Below are 25813 nucleotides of genomic sequence, written 5' to 3'. Positions count from 1 at the left end.
TTCTGACTGCCTTTATGAAATAAAAATCTGGTTCTCTTCTAGCTTTCTCAAACATAATAATGATAAGACTGAGGTTCTCCTCATTGGCACTAAATCTACTCTTGCCAAACCTTTCACATTTTGTCTTGACAACTGATGGTTCTATACTTTTGCTTCCCCTCAGATTAAGAGTTTGGGTGTCATCCTCGAAAGTACTCAATCTTTCAAAGTTTATATTAAAAATATTATCCGGTCCACATATTTTTACCTTTGCAATATAAATTCTATCCAGCCATTCCTTTCACCTAATTGTACTGTTAATCTTGTACATGTTCTGGTAATAACCAAGGCTGTGGAGTCGGAGACAATTTTGGGTACCTGGAGTCAGGGTCGGACTCGGCAAAAATGTACCGATTCCGACTCCTAATAAATTTAAATTGTAATGGAAAAAAAAATACAGCAAGTTCAAATGTCCCATTTCACAAACAATAGTCATAATTATGTACTTCTCTGATGTAAGAATAAAGCCCAGTGCATAGTTGTGTTACTACTAGTGTGAAGTTTTGCTGAGCTATTATACAACCTGACATTCACACATTGTTATCTGGATCATGGTACATTACAAAAAGTATTTTCATTTTATTTCAGACAAGGGGGCTTCGCTCGCCCACCCCCGGGTTTGGTTTACCGGATAAACAATTTAAAGAGATTGTTATTTTCATGGGAATTGTTACATATGCATTATTTTCACTTTTACTTTAAAACTTGAATGCACGCTAAGGAGATGCAGTCGGATCAGCTGTTTTGGGGGAAAAAAAAAAGTTTTGAACCTTTGCTGCTGCTGCTGGCGAGCTGCGTGCTCTGCTTGTCGCGCTGCACGTCCATCATTTAAAAGCCTGTACAGCAGCTGTCCTTTTGCCACTTCGTGTCTCCACCGCTCGCGTTGTAAAGGGGGAAGGAAGGGGGGTTTGAACGCATGCTAAGAAGATGCACTCGGATCATCTACTGGCGAGCTGAGTGTTCTGTTTGTCGTTGTTTTAAGAGCCAAAAGCAGTCCAACTGCTAGGTTAGATGTCCGTGAACTTGTTTTAAATTGTTTGTAAGTAGGATGTGACATGCAAAAGTCACTGTGTCACGGGTTTTGCTTCCTAAGGTTGTAATGTCTAGTCTCGCGTGTCGTCAAAGTGTCTCTCCAAGATAATCAGGTCTCGTTCACTTTGCTCCACCCCCCAGGAGGTGCGCTACGCTCCTGCCACTTCATGTCTCTCCTGCTCATATTGTGAAGGGGGGGAGCTGAATGCACACTAAGGAGATGCAGACGGATCAGCTGCTGGCTTTGTTCTCTTGCTGCCGAGGTGCGTGTTCTGTTTGTCGCACTGCGCGTTGATCATTTAAAAGCCTGTACAGCAGCTGTCCTTCTGTCTCACTGCCTTGTCTTGCAGGATGTCAAAGTGTCTTCCGAGAAGATCATGTCTTGTCTCCATGCCAAGATTTTTATAATAGAGAGATAATGTGTTTAACAAGTTAATTTGGTGTAAAGTGTAACGATGTAGGTGTAGGCATGTGCTATGGACTAATGTGTGTTCAGGGGTTCTCGTCTTTTGTTTAAACTGGCCAATACGGTAGAGAGTCAGCTTCCTAGCCAGTAGTTCTGTGGTTAAATGACGTGTATGTTGCCTTCTTTCAATCAACATGGAAAATACATTAGCATATTAAATACAGAGAAGTCGGAAGTACCAGAAACTAAGGAGTCAGAGTCAAAGGATTTATCTACCGACTCCACAGCCCTGGTAACATCACATATTGATTACTATAAGTCTATATTGGCTGGTCTCCCTCACAAGGTTCTGCAAAGGCTTCAGTTGGTCCAGAATTCTGCTGCTTGAGTTATTACTGGAACCACTTCCATAGAACACATTACACCAGTTCTTTGTGAACTTCACTGACTTCCTGTTAAATACCGTATTAATTTCAAGATTCTGCTATTAATATTCAAAGTTCTTCATAGCCTGGCACCTTCACATCTTTCAGATCTGCTACACATTTATACACATGCTTGTACTCTTAGATTTTCTTATTTAAATCTCTGGGCTACACCCTCTGCTCATATGTCTACCATGGGGTGTAGATTCTTTAGCCTTGTTGTTTCTTATCTTTGGCACTCCCTTCCTCAAGATATCCCCAGCATTGATTCACTTCCAATCTCCAATCCAGACATCTTTTTAAACTTGCCGACTCCGCTTGATTTTGTCCCTTGATTGTACAGTTTAATACTGATCATATATCCATCCATCCATTTTCCAACCTGTTGAATCCAAACACAGGGTCACGGGGGTCTGCTGGAGCCAATCCCAGCCAACACAGGGCACAAGGCAGGAACCAATCCCAGGCAGGGTGCCAACCCACCACAGGACACACACACAAACACACCCACACACCAAGCACACACTAGGGACAATTTAGAATCACCAATCCACCTAACCTGCATGTCTTTGGACTGTGGGAGGAAACCGGAGCGCCCAGAGGAAACCCACGCAGACACGGGGAGAACATGCAAACTCCACGCAGGGAGGACCCAGGAAGCGAATCCAGGTCCCCAGGTCTCCCAACTGCGAGGCAGCAGCGCTACCCACTGCGCCACCGTGCCGCCCACTGATCATATATGCATTATGTTATTTGAATGTTATTTGACTTTTGACTTTATTTTAATTGTACATTGCTATTTTTCATTGCATTGGTTTTCTTTTTATTTATTATTTCTTTCTTTTAGTATTTATTAATTCACTCTTTGTTTTGTTATATTTCTTTGTCTTTTTTGTAAGGTGTCCTCGAGTACCATGTGCCTTTACATAAAATGAACTATTGTTATTTACTTTACAGCCAACACTAATTTGACCAGGTGAATCATATTTGTAGAAACAAAATCATGCCAAAACAAATGTTGCACAAAGTGAACACACAACAAAAACAAAATACACAGGGGTATAGCACCAAAGAAAACACTGACTCAAACAATAATATACAGATGCATACAAGTCAAATGTATAGAAAGCAAGGATATAAAAAATAAAAATCGGCAGTGATCTCCCCTGGCCTTTCTCATATACTTAGATATGTGGATGGATATTTGAGGAGTAAAACGCAAGACAATGATTACATTTTTATATTAAGAACATTAAAAAACAATCAACAAAAATCAAATAATATATTGAGCAATTATTATAAAAGTAAAGTTGAATAAATAGGACTCTGCAGATGCATGAATAAAAGGTAAAGTACCACACCTGGTTAGCGAAAATAGCCCAAAAGTTTACATACATACACAGAAATAATTCCAAAAATAATATTTTCAGACTCAGAGAGGTCTAAAACATCAAGATACATCAAAATCTCAAAATGGAATTTTTGGAGGATTCCAATACTTTCCCTATACTTCGTATATAATAAAGTCAGGGAGGTCTAAAACGTCAAGATTCATTAACTCTTTTAGGGCGGATGTCGACTTTTGTCGACAGGAGGGGTTGAAGGCGGATGTCGACAAAAGTCGACATCCAGGGATAGAGGGCGACAATCAGCTGTTAATGGCGACAAATCTCACTGTCACGTCACAGGCATTCCCTCTGTGCTTGGAGGAATGCTAGACTCGTTGACTCGGCAAATAAACATTGCGTGTGCGTGAGTTGCGAAATGTAAACAGGCAAGATGGCACCGACATGTGAAAAGGCAGCGAAGCAAGTGCAGAAAAGAAAACACTCGCATTATGCGCATTTGCGCATTATCGCGGAGTCGGACTCTTGATTTTTCAGAATCGGACTTTATTGGCAGTGATCAGGAGATCGAGCAAGAGAGTTAGAAGCAGGCATCAGCTGATCAGACACCAGCCGATGCCGCGCCAGCAGATCTGCTGCCAGTTGCGTGCCTTCGCGCAGCCGATGCATCTACGGCAAGGTTCGCATGGGATAAATACACAGACATTGATCCGTTGAGAGCCAATCTGTCTACCGGAGTTTACAAGACGGCATGGCTTGCTGTTGGACACGACAGATCACCAGCTGATGTACTTCAGGCTGCTCTCTCCTGATGCTGCTTTTCAGCTACTGTCAGACGAGACAAACAGGTAGGCAGAGATTTTTTTTGAATCGCGGGCTGCGTTTGCATCGCATTCTCGTTTTTCAAAGTGGAAACCCACAACGAAAGACGAGATGAAGCGCGCTGTGGCATTACAAATAGAGATGAGACAGAATTGGTGATATAACTTCAGGGAGCATTGGTCCAAACGTGTTTTGTCCCCTGGTGGCTTAGATACGTGCTGCTGCAAAGTTTTATTCACTTCTGTTATAAACAGAAGCAAATCCCATGGGGTGAGCCAGGCTATAATGCCATACATAAAGTTCATAAAGTTTCAGAAGATGAAAAGAGGTGACAATATGGTTTTCATGTAGGCAGAAAACTTGGTGGCAGTGGCATGGCATGATGGCAAATGGGTGACTTGTCTCTCTACAGTACACACTAACAATATATGTTAGAAAGTGCAGCAACAGACAATTGAAAAATTGGCACCAAAGCAACACGTATTGTAAGGAGTGCAATGTGGCAATGACTGAAATTGGCTGCTTTGAGCGAGATCATACTTTGCTGTGTAAAATGTATGTGATATGTATGTGAAATCATAGAGTATGCAGGCTCATACAACATGCAAGACAGTAACATTTGTCAAAAGTAAATATTTTTTGTTGATTTGATATGTTAAACAATTGCTTTGTGTTCTTTTTTAAAAAATGTTAGTTTTTGGAAAAATATTCAGCCCTGGGAGAAAAGAAACAAAAAAAAAATTAGCCCTAAAAGAGTTAAAATCTTGACATCGAATTTTTAGACGATTGCAATACTTTCCCTATACTTCGTATACGAGAAAGTAAAAAATGATTACATGTAAGAACCAACTCCTGACTATATGGCAGTCCATTACAGGACACATTCATGTAAACATGAGGTAAATATCAAGTTACCCTCTGACTCTAAAGAGGTGAGTTGGGATTCTTCCAGTTGAGCAAGATATGTCTACAGTAGTGGCCAAAAGATTTGGCAGTGACACACATTTTGTGCTTTGCAAGATTTGCGGCTTTAGTTCTTGTGGTGGCAATTCACATTGTTTTATGTTATTGTGCAGAGTGATGAGATGCATATTAATTTATTGCAAAGAGCTTTATTACCATAAAAACTTAATTATAAAAAATCCATTTTCACTTATTCTGACCCTGGCACAGAATGATCAGCTAAAAGTGTCCATTAAGTGCAGGGACGGTCTTCTCCTGAGGAGTCCGCTACAGAATCATGTTGCCACTGGAACAGAGCTTGCTCAGTATTGACAGCAAGTGGGTGTGAGTGCATCTGCACACACAGTGAGGCAAAGACGTTTGGACAACGCCTTGTATCAAGAAGGGCGACAAAGGAGCCACTTCTTTCCAAGAAAAACATCAAGGACAGACTGAAAGTCTGCAGGAAGTACAAGGATTGGACAGGAGAAGACTGGTGCAAAGTTATTTTTTCAGAGGAATCCTCCTTCCAACTGTTTGGGACATCTGGAAAATTCATTGTCCGGAGAAGGAAAAGGTAAACGCCACCATAAGTCCTGTATTGTGCCAACAGTGAAGCATCCTGAGACAATCCATGCGTGGGGTTGCTTCTCATCCAAGAGAGTGGGCCCATTCACAGTTCTGCCCAAGAACACTGCCATAAATAAAGAATGGTATCAAAACGTCTTACAAGAGCAACTTCTCCCAACAATCCAGGCGCAATTTGATGATGATCAGAGTATTTTCCAGCATGATGGAGCACCCTGTCACAAGGCAAAAGTGATAACGAAGTGGCTCGGTGATCATAAAATAGAAAGTTTGGACCCATGGCCAGGAGACTCTCCAGATCTTAATCCCACTGAGGACCTGTGGTCAATTCTCAAATAGTGGGTGGACAAGCAGAAGCCCTAGAAATTGTGATCAACTTTGAGCACTAAAAAGGCAAGAATGCATCGCCATCAGTCAGGATTTGGCCCAGAAGTTCATATCTAGCATGCCAGAGCGAATTGCAGAAGTTATGAAGACTCTTTATATAAATTTAATTACATGATTGCCAATAAAAGCTTTTGAAACATATGAAATGTTTATAAATGTTTTTCAGTATACCACAGAAACATGTGAAAAAATAATCTGAAAATGCTTAAGCAGCAAAAGTCACTACCAAAACTTTTGGCCACTACTGTACATGCTGGTGGTGATGTAAAGGCAACTATGATTTGTTTGTCCTTCTTCAGTTTAAGCCCATCTGGGAGTACACCAAACACAGCTGTATGGAACTGTGCAGTGAAGATAGGGGACATTATTCTTGAATACCGCATTCAAGTTTGAAGTAGTCCGAAATAATGTTATTACAAACTGAGGCTTCTGGACTAGTATAGAGAAATTTGATCCATGCATGCATGTTTAGGTCAAACCGAAATTTGAGCAGTGTGGTGAATAGGTAGTCCCATTCAACCATGTAAAATGCTTTTAATGCATCCAAAGAAAAGATCTCTGGGGTTTTAGACTTAAGTGGTGAATATATTATATTAAACAAACATTAAAGATTAGAAGCTAAGTGTCTGTCTTTAATAAATCTGGTTTAGTCTTGTAATATTACAGAAAGAAGCACTTTCTCAATCCTTCTACCTAGAACTTTGGAGAGTATCTTAGCGTCATTATTAAGGAGTGAGATTGGTCTGTATGATGCACATTGTAGTAAGGCCTTATTTTTCTTAGGAAAGACGGAAACTAATAAAAAGTTTGAGGAAGAACTTTGTTGTCTTTAGTTTCTATAAACATTGCTAATAATAATGGAGCTAACTTAATTGAAAAGTTGAAAACTAGTCTTTTTGCATAATGTACACGTGAGTGTGCCGTTGCCAGTGTATGTACTAAATATTACTTAGAAGCACTGTTGTATTATTAGTTTACAGAAAAGCATTGCTTAGTGCGCATTTACATGTACCTCGCTGCTGGTGTCTAAATCTAAATTTGGTGTCTAAATATCTTCCAAATGTCAACATTCCCTTCTTGCATTGAAAGCAAATACCAAAGCTTCAGCGTTTACCTTTGACTTATGCTGTGGGTGTTTACCCAGTTCTCCACAACCGGCAGATTTCATCAAGCTTCAATGAAAAGGCAAATACAGTGCATCCGGAAAGTATTCACAGCGCATCACTTTTTCCACATTTTGTTATGTTACAGCCTTATTCCAAAATGGATTAAATTCATTTTTTTCCTCAGAATTCTACACACAACACCCCATAATGACAGTGTGCGCACTGCAACAGGTACACACGTCGTAAATGTAGGAAGGACGGTCCTTGCGTGTCTGTGAACTGTTAATATTTGAATTTGATGATTGCATATAGCACTGAACTGACCTCTCTGTACTATTCTTTCCTCTGCATGTCCTGGAATACAAAAGAAACAGCATACAGCAACATGGAGACTGGCAAGATCTGGAAAAAAAACACACTGATTACAACTGCAAGATGTTATGCGAATGAATATGAATAATATGAATAATGTTGCATCCGTGCCACAATGTTTTCCGAAATGTACTATACAGGTCATAAAATGAATAATTCCAAATATCATATATACCTATGTCTCTGTTTTTCATAGACCATAAAGTGCATACTAATTCAGCGTGAGCAGGAACACTCAATAAAACTGAATAAAAAAAAAAAAATCAAGTGACGGTGAGATACAAAGAAGGCAGATTCACCAGCGTTTGTGTGTCAGCTTTTATCCATCCAGATCAGAGAATGCCCAGTTCCATTGACTCAAAACACCACTCACATCTACAGTTATTCTGAGTTTCAAATAAAAACTAACAGCGTCCGATCCCTGTACTATAAATGTACACCGTCTGTTACAGACGCAAACCAAATGTTTGTGTGTACTGTATAATATTAACAATAAGAGCAGCTCACTACTGAAAACGGCAAATATAAGAGTCAGTCGGGATCGAACCGGGAACCCTTGATTACAAGTCAGCAGATTTTACCGCTACGCCACCGAAGCTGTGGTATCATCCTTGAACCTTTTGTGAAAGTGTTTATTTGTTCTTTGGACTTCAGGCTTCACACATTACTGTATATAGTTTATGCCAACATTTTGTCATTTACTACTAAAATATGAAAAACATTTCTGTTTTAACAATGTGTTTACACAGACTATTGTAGAAACGGAACACACATGAAATGCATTTGTTCCAAATAACGATATATTATTTCCACTCTAAAACTCCAGCTCTTCACTCCCAGATAATCAAGGCATGAGCTGGGAGAACTTTGTGCATGGTCTGTGGTGGTGGGGGGATGGAATAGCAGGCTGCTTGCAGCTTGTCTTTATCGGCACATTTACAGGACAAAAGACGTTGACGAGGTGCGATGGGATTTAAGGTGAGCCGGATCTACGAGTTTTTTCGTAGGCTCTGGTAATTCTAGTGTTAAATGAGTTGACTCCATCTGGGTGTTTACTTTGGATCACCTCAGAGGTTTAGCTGGGATTCTTAACAGCAACTTTGAATTTTTCCAAACAGACCGACCAGAAGTCCATGTGAAAGCAATAAAGTGGGAAGGTAAAACATCACAACTCAAACCCAAAATTGTCCAACAACATGAGACCGCATTAGATCTGAACTGAATAGCAAATGAACAGCCACTGAATAGTGATGTCCTTCTATATTGTTTTATGGGTGGATACTAGAAGTATGAAATTAAGCACTCTTAATTGCCAATATCTGTTTATTACTACATGTCTTACTAAACTACTTCCTCCCAGTTCACTACCCAGGTTTTACCTGCTGCTTATTAAGTAAATGATCTCAGATGTTACTATAACAGATGTTCAGTACTTAATGCAATTAATATGCTTGTAGAAATGTACTACATACATAGAAAAACCTTCACCTCTATTTCTGCTATTACTGTTATAAACAGTTTGATTCAAGTAATGGCCTCAACAGTATTTAAAAAGAAAAAATATCCAAATGAAGAATTCCCAGAAAAAAATAGGCTTTCATAAGTGTCAAAATGAGTAGGTGACAATCAGCATCAGAAAACATCAAAAATAAATATTACAATCTCAGAAATAAAAAAGCATTTTGAAATTAAATAACCAAAAATAAGTAATTGTTTAAACTTTGCTCAAGGTTAAGTAACAATAAACATCAGAACATAATTGCTTTTTTGATTATACTGGAAGCCTTGCACTGTCATTATATTTGGAGAAAACAGTTCTTTTACATAAAGTAAAACTGCATGTGTTAAGTTTACAGGAACAATATGAATGATACATATTTTGAGAACCATTAAGAAAACAGTGTTTCTACACCTGCAAAACTGTCCATGTGGACATATTTGGTGAGTAATATAAAACTAATAAAAAGTTATAAAAACTAAAAGTTAACTGCTAAAAAACTAAACAAAAGATCAAATTAGACAATGAAAAACTAAAACTAAATAAAAATTAAAACTAAAAACATCTGAAAACTACAAAAAACACTGATGTTTATTTAGGCCTATTATACAAATTTTCTAAAATATGAATACTGACAATTATTTAAAAGTAAACATCAAGCTTATATGTTGAATGTTATATCTTTAAATATTTTAACATTTCTTTAACCACCGGAAAAAAACAACACCAACGAGGGTTAGTAAAAAGTTCCAATGTATTATATACATACTGCCATTCACTCCTAATGGATCCCAATGATAGCAAATTGCTTCAGCAGCTCTTGCAGCGTAGCTTCCAACAAGAATTTTGTCCTCCCATCTTATCTGAAAGAGAAAATAAAAGATGGAAGCTGTTTCTTTTGTACATCTTTTGAATGCATTACCTTTAATACCCAGGCTATAGATAACACATTCATCTTTTGCAGCTTGTACTTTATAGATGCTCAAAAATACAGAATTATTGTAATAAGCAACAACCACATTTGTAAATAATAATAATTCTTTGCATTTATATAGCGCTTTTCTCACTACTCAAAGCGCTCAGCAATTGCAGGTTAAGGGCCTTGCTCAAGGGCCCAACAGAGCAGAGTCTCTTTTGGCATTTACGGGATTCGAACCGGCAATCTTCCGATTGCCAGTGCAGATCCCTAGCCTCAGAGCCACCACTTGTAAACACATGTAAGAATTATAAAAAAGAAAAAAAAAAAAAAAAAAAAAAACTTACTAGCTTATAAGTGAACAATCTCAGTGATGCATTATAAAGGCATATGGCCTTAGGTATGAAGGAATCTTAGCAGCGTTTGACACACTTTATCTAAATAACCTCTTGGCTAAAAGTAAATCAATAATAGTGTATTTTGTCCTCCTTCTCTTTGACTATCACATCTAGAGCGTCAGACTGTGTCCTATTACTAAGCCTGCTATCTTCACCAGCTTGTTGATTCAGCGGGCCTCTCCTGAAGTGATGTTACCAAGCCCAGTACTCCACAGAATACAAAAATCACCCTATATATCACAGAATTACAAGACTTGTATAAAGGATGTCACTACCCATATTAAAGAAACAAGTTCTCCTAAGGTTGAGTTTATACATCACGCAACATGACGTGCACCTGCGGATTCTACTGCAGACTCTACTGTTTATACTTGTGCATGCACTTTATGTAAATCTGGAGGAGTCCACTGGATGGCAGCGTTAAGATATAGTGTTCAGAATATGTGTTCGGCTTCGGTATGTTATGAATTGCACAAAAATCCATTAAATTCAGAATCTCATAAAAGGATGGATATTTAATGATTACATCCATCAATCCAGGGACATGCCCATCCCAGCAAATATCGGGTGAGAGGCAGAAACAATCCCTGGATGGGGCATCAGCTCATCTCAAGGTGAATACAAGCACACACATACGCTAGTGTAATTTTATCACCAAATCCACAAACCTGCATGTCCTTGGAAAGAAACCAGAGCACGCTCTGAAAACCCACCAGGAAAACATGCAAACTCAAGGCAGAGAACAGAAATGTGACTCCCTGCAAGGCAGCAGTGCTACTGCTCTGCCACCGTGCTTCTCCCACATGTGTAATTATTAACAGTATTCATTATTTAAATTAAGTTAACAATTTACCTGTAAAATGTAATGTACATACTTTAATGCATTTCATCATGAAAGTGATATCAATTATAAATCTAAGGATTCTAAATGTGCAGAGAGGTGGAATATCATAAATTTAATGTGTTGTGTGGCAATTGCTGCCTACTGATGCTCTCAGCACAGGAGGAACCCCCAGAAGCATGCAGCAATTAACAAGTGGAGTCAGTCTTACAACACTGTGATCTTTTCCAGCTGATATCGCTATATGTGTCACGCACGCGCGCTTAGGGGGCCGCGGAAAGACCCGATGAGCAGCGTACAGCCTGCCAGGGGTTGGAGACTGGGCACTAACCTTTTCTTCTTTTATTCCCGCAGAAAACCAGATGCAACAACCCCGTAAACGTGCTCAAGATGCCATCTGATCCACCCGTAACCACTTCCGTGTTCCCGTCCCTTCCTCTGGCCTGAGATGATGACGTCATTACCCACAACGCTCCTCGGTTCCTCCCAGCATTCCAGTCACCAGTTTCCGGTCCCCCCTTATTTAAGTTCCCCTCTGCGAAGGGATGAATGTCTTTGGTTGGACGCATGTCTTTGACAGTGCATTGTTTTGTTGCAGTTTTTGACAGTATACGGGGCCGGAAACCCCAAACCTTTATGCGAGTCTTGTTCTTCTTCACAACTGGCGTAGTCGGCAGGAGTCAAATGTCCGAAAAATGAATGAAGAACAGGACCTGAATACTGTGCTAACCAACCTAGCGACCCAGCTGCACACCCTGCAGCAGAAACAAGCCGCCACCGAGCAGGAACTGGCGGATGCACAATCTCGGCTCACAGCAGCCGAAGCAGCTAGACCGGAGCCCGCGCGGCCTCCTCCTCCTCCTCCTATTGTGCCTCTGACAGATGCCGATGACATAGAGGCATACCTTTCTACGTTCCAGAGGACTGCCTCTCGCAACCAGTGGCCGCGCGCGGAATGGGCGTCCATACTGGCGCCGTATCTGAAGGGGATCGCGCAGAAGGCCTATCATGACCTACCCGTTGAGGAAGCCGCCCAGTACGACCTCCTAAAAGCCGAAATATTAAGCCGATACGGCATTACGTCGGACCAGCAGGCGAGTGAGTGGAGGCAATGGAGGTATGACCCCGATCGCCCCGGCCGTGCCCAGGGCTTTGAGTTCTGGAGCAAGATGGGACGCTGGCTACGACCAGACGTCAATCAAGGCCGACATATAGTCGAGCAAGTAGCCTGTGAGGGCTTTATTAATGGCATGCCAGAATATCTCGCCCAGCAGGTCCGGCGACACCCGTTTACGGACATGAAGTCTCCTGGATGTCTTGGAGCGTCAACTGGCGGTGAACCGAGGTGGGGCGGCCAAGAGGTCTGCTCGTGGTACCCGACAGGGACGCGTCGCCAACCCTGAGCCATTCCGACGCAGTGCGGAACCTCCAGGTAAGCTCAAAGAAAGAACCCCGGCTTTGCCCCGCTGTTTCAAGTGTGGTGAAGTCGGGCATACCCTGCCTGCCTGTCCTCAAAATGTGGAGCCGATGGATTGCACCTGGGTTAAAGGAGAAAGGTACTGTGCTCTGTCTAATCCCTTGGCTGTTCCTAACACGGGAGTGGTATTAATTAATGGACACACGGTGGTGGCACTATTCGATTCCGGGAGTAACATTACTATTGTTGCTCGCCGTTTTGTCTTACCGCAACAGTGGATGACCCGGTGGGTGAAAGTTACATGTGTGCATGGCAAGACTAAGTCATATAGGTCCGCCAACTGCTATATAACCTGGAAGGGCGAACCAAGACAGCTCCAAGTTGCCGTGCTCCCCGATCCCCCCTTTCCAGTTATATTAGGACAAGACTGGTCTGATAGCAATTGCGGTAAGACCGTCGTCACTCCCACCGCCGGATTGGGTCTTATTATGGACGGGCAGGCTGCCGTCCCCGCGGCCCTCACGCCGTGCTCTACGGCAACCATTGATGACGTAGGTTCCAGGGGGGGAAATGTTTTGGTGATGGACCCTGAACAGGAAGTTCAGGCACAGCGGGTCAGCATCAGTCCCCTGGATCCGTTGTGCTGGGTGGATAGTCAGTTTAAATCCACCCCAGCCGCATTCAAACGAGAGCAATGGAATGATGACTCTCTAAAGGTTGCCCGAAATAATATTGTGTCAGTTAACGGCGACACGCCGCGTGGTCCCATACCTTCGGGGCCCTACTTTGTCTTGGAAAATGATCTGTTGTATCGAGTGGCGGATCATGAAGGCGAGGTACGGAAGCTGTTGCTAGTGCCACGAACCTACCGGCGGGAGGTTTGTGAGCTAGCACACGCCCACCTCCTTGGCGGCCATCTCGGCGCAGAGAAAACACTGGAGAGAATTAAGCTCCGGTTTTATTGGCCCGGAATCAATGTGGAGGTCCGCCGTTTCTGTCAGTCTTGCCCCGAGTGTCAGTTACGGCAGATACCCCGAAGGGACCGTGCTCCACTCATTCCGATTCCCCTTATCGATGTCCCGTTTGAAAGGATCGGAGTCGATCTTGTTGGCCCCCTGCTGCCTTCAAGCCGTGGCTTTAAATATATACTAGTCATGGTAGATTACGCAACCCGATACCCGGAGGCAGTTCCGTTGCGCTCTGCTACTACAAAAAATGTCGCACGGGAACTAGTTCTCCTGTTTTCCCGAGTAGGTATACCCAAAGAAGTCCTTACGGACCAGGGTACACCATTCACTTCGGATACGTTCAGGGAGGTTGCTAAGTTACTCCGTATTAAGCATCTAAAAACGTCTGTGTATCACCCTCAGACGGATGGGTTAGTGGAACGTTTTAACCAGACCCTGAAACAGATGCTCCGCAAGGTAGTCGACGCGGACGGTAGGGACTGGGATCAACTTTTACCCCTGGTTCTGTTTGCTTATCGGGAGGTGCCACAAGCCTCCACAGGGTTTTCCCCTTTTGAATTATTGTATGGCCGCCAACCCCGGGTTTATTGGATTTACTCAAAGAAGGTTGGGAAGGAGAGGCACTTCCCTCCCCCAATATTTTGGAGTACGTCGTGCAAATGCGCGAACGTTTAGCGAAAGTTCGGCCACTATTAAAAGAAAACGTGTCACAGGCTCAGGCAGCGCAGGCGCGTCTGTATAATCGAAACACCACCCTCCGGGAATTCCAGCCGGGGGATCGTGTAATGGTGCTCGTGCCCACTTCCCATTCTAAATTATTGGCTCATTGGCTAGGCCCGTACGAGGTGAAAGAGAGAAAAGGGCTCGTTGACTATCTGGTGAAACAACCAAATCGTCAACCGAGCAAGAGGGTATACCATGTCAACTTGTTGAAACCCTGGAGAGACAGGGAGGACAATTCCTCCCCAGGGAATGCCCTCTCCCTTTTCTCGCAAAAGATAGACCTTAACCTCGGACCCAATTTAACTGCCCCCCAAAGACGGGAACTGGAATCAGTCATCCTGTCCATTCCGGAGGTGGTCAGTGAGGCGCCAGGATGCACCTCGCTGATTGTGCACGACATCGTGACTGACCTGGGAAAGGTAGTGCGGGAACGCCCCTATAGACTCCCGGAAGCAAAACGAGCTGAGGTGGAACTGGAAATTAAAAAAATGCTGGCATTGGATGTGATTGAAGAAAGCCACAGCCCTTGGTCCAGTCCCATCGTCCTCGTTTCTAAGCCCGATGGCTCTTGGAGGTTCTGCAACGACTTTAGACGTCTGAACCAGGTCTCCAAGTTTGATGCCTACCCTATGCCTCACGTAGATGAGCTCATCGAGCGCCTGGGTACGGCTCAATATTTGACTACTCTTGACATGACAAAAGGATACTGGCAGATTCCCTTAACGGCATCCGCCAAAGAGAAAACAGCCTTCAGTACCCCTAGTGGGCATTGGCAGTATAAGGTTCTCCCATTTGGGCTGCATGGTGCACCAGCGACCTTCCAACGTCTGGTGGACAGACTGCTAAGAGTCCATCAGCCTTATTGTGCTGCCTACCTGGATGACATTGTCATCTATTCCGGCACCTGGGAGGACCATATCCTGCAGGTTTACGCCGTCCTCTTAACGCTAGCGAAGGCTGGCCTCCATATTAATCCGCGCAAATGTTATTTCGGGTTAACTGAGGCCAAATATTTGGGCTACCTGGTGGGCGGGGGACTGGTAAAACTGCAATGTTCCAAAATTAAGACCATCCTTGAATGGCCCCGTCCGACAGTCAAGAAGCAGGTGCAAGCTTTCCTGGGGTTAGCGAGCTACTACCGCCGGTTTGTGCCTCGTTTCTCCGAGAGGGCCGCACCCTTGATTAATTTGACAAAGAAGAGGGCCCCTTTACATGTGGTATGGGACCACCTTACTGACCGAGCCTTTAGTGACCTAAAGTTGGCCCTGACCTCGGCACCAATATTGCGAACTCCTGACTTTTCTCTCCCTTTTGTCCTCCAGACCGATGCTTCGGACACAGGTCTTGGCGCCGTGCTGAGCCAAAGCATCGACGGTGTCGAACACCCTATTGTGTACCTGAGCCAGAAACTGCTGGACCGAGAGACGAGATACGCTTCGGTGGAGCGGGAAGCCCTGGCGATCAAGTGGGCGGTAACGCACCTGAGGTATTACCTGTTGGGCCGGGAGTTCACCCTTGTGACGGACCATGCCGCCCTCCAGTGGATGGCTGTCCACAAGGAGACGAACCCCCGGGTCACCAGGTGGTTTTTGGACCTACAGCCGTACAAGTTTGCCGTCACCTATCGTCAGGGTAACTTGCAGGCCAATGCTGATGCTCTCTCCCGAGTCCACGACCTCTCGGTTCGGGCCGCCCGACCCAGCGGGTCTGGGCTGGAGGGGGGGTCATGTCACGCACGCGCGCTTAGGGGGCCGCGGAAAGACCCGATGAGCAGCGTACAGCCTGCCAGGGGTTGGAGACTGGGCACTAACCTTTTCTTCTTTTATTCCCGCAGAAAACCAGATGCAACAACCCCGTAAACGTGCTCAAGATGCCATTTGATCCACCCGTAACCACTTCCGTGTTCCCGTCCCTTCCTCTGGCCTGAGATGATGACGTCATTACCCACAACGCTCCTCGGTTTCTCCCAGCATTCCAGTCACCAGTTTCCGGTCCCCCCTTATTTAAGTTCCCGTCTGCGAAGGGATGAATGTCTTTGGTTGGACGCATGTCTTTGACAGTGCATTGTTTTGTTGCAGTTTTTGACAGTATACGGGGCTGGAAACCCCAAACCTTTATGCGAGTCTTGTGCTTCTTCACAATGTCACCACCATATGTGGTGTATGTGAGTCTGATAGCAGGTAAACCTAAAAACACCTTTTATTGGCTAACTAAAAAGATTACAATATGCAAGCTTTCGAGGCAACTCAGGCCCCTACTTCAGGCAAGATGTAATCTTAGATGATTACATCTTGCCTGAAGTAGGGGCCTGAGTTGCCTTGAAAGCTTGCATATTGTAATCTTTTTAGGGCCTGAGTTGCCTCGAAAGCTTGCATATTGTAATCTTTTTAGTTAGCCAATAAAAGGTATCATTTTGCTTGGCCTTTCCCCTTACAATGTGGATCTGTAGTCAGGTTATCTGGGTCAGTCTGAGAGGTGTAAACAATCCTCATATCTGGTCATAAAACCCTTGTCTCTACTTAAACCATGTTGTAATGTGTTAAATTTTTTCACTTCCCATGTTTTGAAGTTGGTCATATGAACTGTGACTTTAAAGTCATTCTCACAGTGCCCAAGGCTGCTGAAATGGGCTCCTACAGGAACATCCCTATTGCCATGCTTGTGGAAACCTTTGTAGATGTATTCTTTAGCAGAGTGTTTGTCCAGTTTCATCCACACAGAGTGCAGTGTTGAAATATTTCATACAAAGAACATAAAGACCACATTCGATGATCTGCAGGAAAATTAAACGTTTATGCTGTGTTCTTGTCAGCACAGTGGTGCAAAAATAGGTTCTGTATTATAAATGTGAGAACACGTTTCACATCATTTCTGTCGGCAGGAGGACAATTATCAGTTGGTGCATTCAGGGAGCTTTGGATAATGACTCGCTACACATTTGGTGGTTGTCTGTAAGCCAGAAGGGGAGGTTCTGGGAATACATCTCTCAGTATGCCATCATTATTTAACACTGGCTGAAAATAAGAAAATAAGGCATTTTTGGGCTTGTAACAATGACATAAAAACATGAAGTTAAAAACACTGACCTATTACAACACCTTATAACTTCTTGCGGCCCACTATACCAATTCCCACTGAAACTTGTTTACAGTTTTTAGGTATTTTGCAGGTTTGACTTTACCACAGTCTGGTCAACTGCTGAATCTTATTTTGTCTAGGTACTGGTATTCTATCTTATCTGGGTAATAAAGGCTGCAAGATAGTAGTTTTCACTTTGCATATAAGGACAACTGATGTTTAGAGGCATGCCTTAAGATAAAGTAGAACACCGGCTACCTGAAGTATCTAGAGTTACTCAGGAGTGTTCACAGTCAAGGCGGGTTGAAATGCATGTCAGAGAACATCTGACAGTGTTTGTAAAAACACAGAATGGCTTTGTTACAAATCAACTGGTTCACACAAAAAGCAAACAGAATTAATATTACATCACTTTCTAAGTTGTTTTGCAAATAAAAAGATTAAAATTATTCTGCATCGCAAGAGATGCTAATTTGTGATATAAGAGAGACTTTTTTCCCATTGTATACAAATCTGCAACAGTAAAATGCCCTAAAGTTTTGATAGTCTCAAGATACAGAAAAAGCCTTTGATAATGCTGAATGTAGTTATTTATTCATAATATTATGAAAACCTGGGATTTTACTCAATATTTCTGCACGTAATAAACTCAGAAGCTTCAAACTATTAAATATAAATTGTGATTTTTTTTTGTTGTAAAACATGCAAGCCCAGTATGGCCTTTATCAATGCTTTCAAAATTGATTTGTGCCAACAATCAGAGTAAAGAATTAAAAGAAAACACTAGAATACCTGAAGCCTATGAAAAAACTCGTAAACTTGGGTCACCTTAAATTCCTTTGCACCTCTCCATTGGCGTCTTTAGTTTTGCAAATATGTCGATCAGCACAAACAGCAAGCAGCCTGTTATCCCATCCCAAGATGGAGCTGAAGTCAGTCGCAAACGTCACCTATCTCAAGTTTCTTTATCGTGGTGCAAGGTGCCTGGAGTTGTATAGGGTAAATACTATATAATTATTTGGAATACATACATTTCATGTGTGTTCCATGTCTACAAATGCAAGTGTAGGATGACACGAAATGCTGAACACATACGTAAAAAAGAAAAGTTTTTCCATGTCATATTAATAATGATGTGAAGTGTATAATATGTGAAGACTTTAGTCCAAATATCAAATAAACCTGTGCTTTTATTTAGGAATATAACCAAAGAAAAAAAATTAATTCGATTTACACGTTGCAGTCAATGAGTTAAAAACAGAAGCTCAACAATAGTAAACATCACTATTTGAAAACACTATGCCATTGAACACGAGTTGTCATTTGAACATGTTTTTTTTCGATCTTCCCTGTATTCCGCATTATGGTGCATGTTACTGAAAATGCAGACAGACATCTTTTTTGGGGGGCAGCCTAGATGGGATAGCAGGCTGCTTGTGCTGATTGACACATTTGCAAAACAAAAACTCTGATGGAGAGGTGCGAAGGAATTTAAGGTGACTCGGAAGTTTTTTCATAGGTTTCAGGGATTATAGTGATAAATGTAAAATTTATTCCCCCATCATCTCATATTTTACATATTTAAGAAGCATATTTAAAACAATTGAAATATTTACTCAAATTTGAGTTTTTGACAATCTATTGAAATACACTAGTTGAAACATGACGTCAACAACAGTTAATGTTCTCATGAGTTAAGAGGTAGTACTATACTCTTGTGGTACTATATGAGGAAGTCGGGAGTAGCAGAGAAGTATATAAGAGTGGCACAGGATATGTACTGTACAAGGGAAGTGTAACAATGGTGAAGTATGAGGTAGGAATGATGAATCCATTCAAGATAGAAGTGAGATTACATCAGGGATCAGCTAGCTCTGAGCCCTTTCTCATTTGAAATGGTGATGGACAGGTTGACAGACAAGATTAGGCAGGAGTCCCCATGAACTACGATGTTTGCGGATGACATTGTGATCTATAACGACAGTAGGGAGCAGGTTGAGGAGACCCCGGAGAGAAGGAAATATGCTCTAGAGAGGAGAGGAATGATGGTCAGTAGGAACAAGACAGAATCTATGTGTGTGAATGAAAGGAAGGTCAGAGGAATGGTGAGGATGCAGGAAGTAGAGTTGGCGAAGGTGGGTGAGTTTAAATACTTGGGATCAACAGTACACAGTAATTGGGAGTGTAGAAAAGAGGTGAAAAAAGAGAGTGCAGGCAGGGTGGAGTGGGTGGAGAAGAGTGTCAGGAGTGATTTGTGACAGACAAGTACCAGCAAGAGTGAAATGGAAGGTTTACAAGATGGTAGTGAGTCCAGCGATGTAATAGGGGTTGGAGACTGAAACTAGTGCTGGGAGGTATACCGGCTCATACTGAAAACCGTTTTTTATTTTTGTTATGATATGGATTTTTCTTATACAGTCGATTCCGGTTAATCGGGACACCAGTTAATTGGGGCAGCCGTTAATTTGGGTCAAATTGTAAAGGACAAATCCGGACAGTGTAATCATACATGTTTTCCATTCGGTTATTTGGGCCACCATTCCGCTTATTCGGGACAGGAGTCACTGGCCGTTTTAAAGCCAAGATGGGTAAGATGAAAATGAAAGAGCTCAGTTCAAAGTAAATTTTCCAAGAATCGCACAAATGAAAGATAAGGAGTCCCGTTAAGCGAGCCACTCGGGGATGCCCACAAGGAGCAAGAGAAGGGTTGAGCCAGTGTTGTCTTTAGGAGCTTCTTGGTCATTTGCTTCGGGAGCGCCGAAAGTCATGTTTGAAACGTGAAGTGGTGCTGAAGACATTTTCTACGCTGAACTTCGACACCGCCTTTTTGGTAAGTGATAATAAGCAGCAATTTTTTTTACCACTTGTTTTAAATTGAGTCATGCAAATCGCCTGAAAAATTACGAATTCCATGAAGGTTGATAGAATTCTTTTCTTATTTTCATTCATGTTAGGGTGCCGCTGTTAGAATGCCACGGAAAGACCTAACGCTCTCCGATTAAATTGACTTGCTTGATAAAATCAAAAACCAACCGCCTAACACAAGCACCCCTATATGCTGGAGAAGATAACGGGCATTCCGAAATCAACAATTTCGTGTGTTCAAAAGAACGAGCAGAAATTGAGAGGTGAATGGGCATTGCGAGAAAAAACAGAAGCGTGAAGGCAAGGAACTGGAAGTTGAGGACGCTCTCAATCAGTGGTTCGCTAAAGTGACTACACGTGACATAGCTGCACGAGGCGCGCGTATCAGTGGGCCTATTCTGAAAGCGAAGGCGGAGGATTTAGCTAAAAAGTTGGGTCATGACGAATTTAAGGCAACACATAGATTTGGATGGTTGTCTAGATGGAAATCTAGGCATGAAATTAAGTTCAAGAAAGCACATGGCGAAAAAGGCAGTGCTGATGCTGACGGCGCTGAAAAGTGGAAGTCCAGAAAATTACCTGAGTTGCTTCAGCAGTTTTGTGCAGATGACATTTACAATGCAGATGAAACTGGCCTGTATTATCGTGCAACACCTGACGGTTCGCTGTGCTACAAACACGAAACGCTAGTGGGTTCCAAGAAAGCAATGGATCGCGTAACTGTGTTATGCTGTTCTAACATGTCAGGAAGTGATAAAAGGAAATTGTTAGTTATAGGTAAAAGCACTAAGCCTTGATGCTTTAAGGGGCTTAGAATGGACGGATTGCCAGTTCTGTACCATGCAAACAAAAATGCATGGATGACTTCTGAAATTTGTTCGAAGTGGTTGTCAGAATGGGATGTGGAATTGCAGCACACATCAAAAAAAATTCTGTTGCTTCTTGATAATTGTGCGGCTCACCCTTACTTAGATTCTTTGAAAAACATTCAATTGGAATTTCTGCCTCCTAACACCACATCCATCCTGCAACCAATGGATATGGGAATCATAAAAAATTTGAAAACATTGTATTGAGGCAAATTGGTGAGCTACACTCTGGAAGCAATCGAAGAAAATCTGCTGCAAGAAAGTTCAACAGCTGCAGATGTTAGTGGGAAGATTAACATATTGCAGGCAATACAATTTTTTTGCTGACAGTTGGCGAGAAATAAGCCAGAGCACTATCCAAAACTGTGAGCAGAACTCTGAGCAGTCGGAGACACGAACTGACAGCAACTATGTTGATTGAACGACATTGGAGGTGCAAAGTGTGGAAAATTATGAGGAATTTACCAGCATTGATGACAACATCAAGTGTTACAACGAAAATGAAGATTGTGACGACGCAATCATCAAGGAAATTGCTGCAAAACGCGAAGAGATAACAGATAACCAAGAAACTGACAAAGCCGATGCGCATGAAGAAATTGAGCAAGTGACATATCGGGATGCCAGGAAATTTATCGCTGGATTGCGTTTGTATTTCATGGTGACAGGCAATGAGGGCAGTCCTTTATCTGCATTAGATGCATGCGCTGATTTTGTGCAATGCCAGACCATAAAGAGAAAAAGACAAAGCAAAATCAACGGCTTTCTTAAGAAACAGGATTAACTATCAGTAACCACATGTATGAATCGATTTACTACCTTTCTCTTGTTATTTGGATAGAAGGGAATATTATAATGTTTAGATGACAAATTTGTCAAGTCGTTTTTAAAAGAAAAAACGGCAATTTCTGGTGTGCAACATATATTCAAACGTACGTAACGTCTTTCTATTACAAAATTTTACCTTTTTTTGCGAACTTCGCATAATTGGGCCAGCCACTTAATTGGGGCAAAATGTCTCCGTCCAGATGTGTCCCGATTTAGCAGAATCGACTGTACTGCAATACCGGTTTAAATAGCCTAAACAATGTTCGGAACATGGCGCAGCGGGAAACTGTTTAACACTAGAATTACCAGAGCCTATGAAAAAACTCATAGATCCGTCCCACCTTAAATCACTTCACACCTCTCCATCAGCGTCTTTTGTCCTGTAAATGTGTCAATAAGCAGCAAGCAGCCTGCTATCGTATCCTCCACCGCCGCACAGTTTTCTCAGCTCAAGTCTGTTTACTTGCGTGTCAGTTGCTTAGAGCTGTAGAGTGAGAAGTCAAGCAAAATGACACCTTTTATAAATACTATATCGTTATTTGGAACACATGCATTTCTTGTGTGTTCCATGTCTACAACAATCTATGTACAGTAAACACATCACTAAAATAGAAACGTTTTTCATGTTTTAGTAAAAATTGACAAAATGTAGACATGAAGTGTTTAATGTGTGAAGCCTAAAGTCCAAATATCAAATAAACACTTTCACAAAAGGTACAAATATAATAAGTGCGCTTCTATTCAAGAATATAACTGCAGAAAAAGAACCCGTGTTAGGGTGCAACATTGACACGGGCTTGCTGCGACTGCTTCGGTGGCGCAACGGTATCAACTGTTGACTGGTAATCAAAACTTCACTGGTTCGATCCTGATTTTTTTTATTCAGTTTTATTCTCTGAGTCGCATTCATGATCCCACACCCCCCCTCTCCATCTGACACTGCTGTTTCACATAAAGATGCGCTATAACAAAAGTGAACTCAGATCATGATGATGGTTCTACATCGGAGCAAGAATGCACGTTGCACTTTTGCTGGGCCAGTCATGGATAGTTGACACAGACTGCTCAGCCAATCAGACAGCAGCAGGCCTGCCGTTCCTCAGAGACTCAAGTTCGATTCCCCGCTGGGAGTGTTATTTTTTTTTTTTCTTTTTAACCTCAAACGGACATATAATTTATAAATTGGTATGCACTGTCAGTTAATGAGATCATTATATTTTCATGTGGGATGCTCCTTTTAAAATATTTTTTAACACTTGAGAATGCAATTAAAATGAACAAGTGTCCTTTTAACTGTTATTTGTAAGATCCATAAGATATGCATTACAGTGATCCCTCGCTATATCGCGCTTCGCCTTTCGCGGCTTCACTCTATCGCGGATTTTATATGTAAGCATATTTAAATATATATCGCGGATTTTTTGCTGGTTCGCGGATTTTTGCGGACAATGGGTCTTTTAATTTCTGGTACATGCTTCCTCAGTTGGTTTGCCCAGTTGATTTCATACAAGGGACGCTATTGGCAGATGGCTGAGAAGCTACCCAACTTACTTTTCTCTGTGTCTCTTGCGCTGACTTTCTCTGGTCCTGACGTAGGGGGTGTGAGCAGGGGGGCTGTTCGCACACCTAGACGATACGGGACACTCGTCTAAAAATGCTGAAAGATTATCTTCACGTTGCTACCTTCTGTGTTCAGCTGCTTAGTGAAGCGACATGCTGCACGGTGCTTCACATACTTAAAAGCTCAAAGGGCACGTATTGATTTTTCACTCTTTGTTTTTATCTGTCTCTCTCTCTCCCTGCTCCTGACGGAGGGGGTGTGAGCTGCCGCCTTCAACAGCTTTGTGCTGCGGTGCTTCGCATACTTAAGCCAAACAGCCCTATTGATTTGTTTGCTTTGCTCTCTGTTTCTGACAGCCTGTGCTCCTGACACGCACTCCTTTGAAGAGGAAAATATGTTTGCATTCTTTTAATTGTGAGACAGAACTGTCATCTCTGTCTTGTCATGGAGCACACTTTAAACTTTTGAAAAAGAGACAAATGTTTGTTTGCAGTGTTTGAATAACGTTCCTGTCTCTCTAAAACCTCCTGTGTTTCTGCGCAAATCTGTGACCCAAGCATGACAATATAAAAATAACCATATAAACATATGGTTTCTACTTCGCGGATTTTCTTATTTCACGGGTGGCTCTGGAACGCAACCCCCGCGATGGAGGAGGGATTACTGTATTTTTAAGATCCATAACACACAGACAGAGAGAGCAGATAGATAGATAGATAGATAGATAGATAGATAGATAGATAGATAGATAGATAGATAGATAGATAGATACTTTATTAATCCCAATGGGAAATTCACTGCGTAATAGAGAGACAGACAGAGAAGTCACTAGATATATAAATAAACAGGGAAGGCATAAAAATGAAAAATGGTACAACCTTTTTATTAATCAACAGATACCTTAGGAAGGCAAGCAGATAGTGAGAGTACATGTAGATGTGAAAAGCACTAGACAGACAGATAGATATGGAAGGCACTGTATAACAGATACAAAACTTTTAGAAAAAAAACAGTAAATAATATACAGGCAGAGATGCAACTAGATAGATAGGTAGATAGTCAGACATGAAAGGCATTATATAAGACAGATAGATAGGAAAGGCACTATATACTAGGCAGAAAGATAAACCAAAAAGTAATAATACTACATTATTACTACATAGACAGACCGGGAATTCACTGTATAATAGGCAGACAGCGAAGGCACTATATAAGAAAACAGAGAAAGCACTAGACAGATAGATATCTGGCTCTTATATACAAAGTCTAGTGTGGAGAGTCTATAGCTGCAGGTGGAAGCTGCTCTTCATGTACTTTGTATATAAGAGCCAGATTGAATGTCATTTACTTATTTACCTATATTTATTTACTTACTTCCTACAGTGTAAAGTCACAAGTAGACGGCAGAGCTTCCCGTGTACATATACAAAGTACACCGATGGCAAAAGTGTGACGTGCATTCTTGCTCCGATGTAGAACCGTCGTCATGATCTGAGTTCACCTCTGTTATAGCACGTCTTTATGTGAAAACAGCAGTGTCAGATGTGTGTGGGATCGTGAACGCGACTGAGAGAATAAAACTGAACAGAAAAAAAAAACAAAAAAACAAAGCTAACCTTTGCAAGTATCATACATTTACACCGGCTGTTACAGACTGAAATCAAATGTATGTTTTAATTCTAAATTAGTAAGAATAAGAGCAGCTCACTTCTCAAAATGGACTCATCCGGGATCGAACCCATTTAGTTTTGATTACCAGTCAACAGCTGATACCGTTGCGCCACTGAAGCAGTCGCAGAAAACACGTGTCAATGTCGCACCTTAACACTGGTTCTTTTTCTGCAGTTATATTCTTGAATAGAAGCGCACTTGTTCTGTTATATTTGTACCTTTTGTGAATGTGTTTATTTGATATTTGGAATTCAGGCTTAACACATTATATACTTCATGTCTACATTTTATCAATTATTACTAAAACATGAAAAACGTTTCTGTTTTAATGATGTGTTTACTGTACATAGATTGTTGTAGACACAGAACACATATGAAATGCATGTGTTCCAAATAACGATATAGTATTTATAAAAGGTGTCATTTTGCTTGACTTCTCACTGTGCAGTATATAACTCCAAGCAACTGACACGCAGGTAAACAGACTTGAGCTGAGAAAACTGTGCGGTGGTGGGGGATGTGATAACAGGCTGCTTGCTGCTTATTGACACATTTACAGGACAAAAGACGCTGATGGAGAGGTGCGAAGCAATTTAAGGTGGGACGGATCTACGAGTTTTTTCGTAGGCTCTGGTAATTCTAGTGTTAAGGGGGGACTTTTTTCACTGCTACACCGCTAAACACTAATACAACGGAGTACATGCGTTAGTGGAGG

General features: G+C 41.9%; 1 protein-coding gene across 2 annotated transcripts in view; it reads right to left on the bottom strand.

Moving 5' to 3' along the window:
• Nucleotides 1-25813, bottom strand: part of taok1a (TAO kinase 1a) — a 276152-nt gene that overhangs the window by 190390 nt on the left and 59949 nt on the right. For both annotated transcript variants that reach the window (XM_028806658.2, XM_051930844.1), the window contains exon 2: nucleotides 9733-9826. The gene's annotated coding sequence lies outside the window, so the exon portion shown is untranslated. The remainder of the gene's footprint in view (nucleotides 1-9732; nucleotides 9827-25813) is intronic.

The sequence above is a fragment of the Erpetoichthys calabaricus genome, chromosome 8, assembly GCF_900747795.2.
Source record: "Erpetoichthys calabaricus chromosome 8, fErpCal1.3, whole genome shotgun sequence".
Taxonomy (NCBI): domain Eukaryota; kingdom Metazoa; phylum Chordata; class Cladistia; order Polypteriformes; family Polypteridae; genus Erpetoichthys; species Erpetoichthys calabaricus.
Note: the sequence above shows the minus strand (reverse complement) of the source record. Positions and strands in the feature narration are given on the sequence as shown.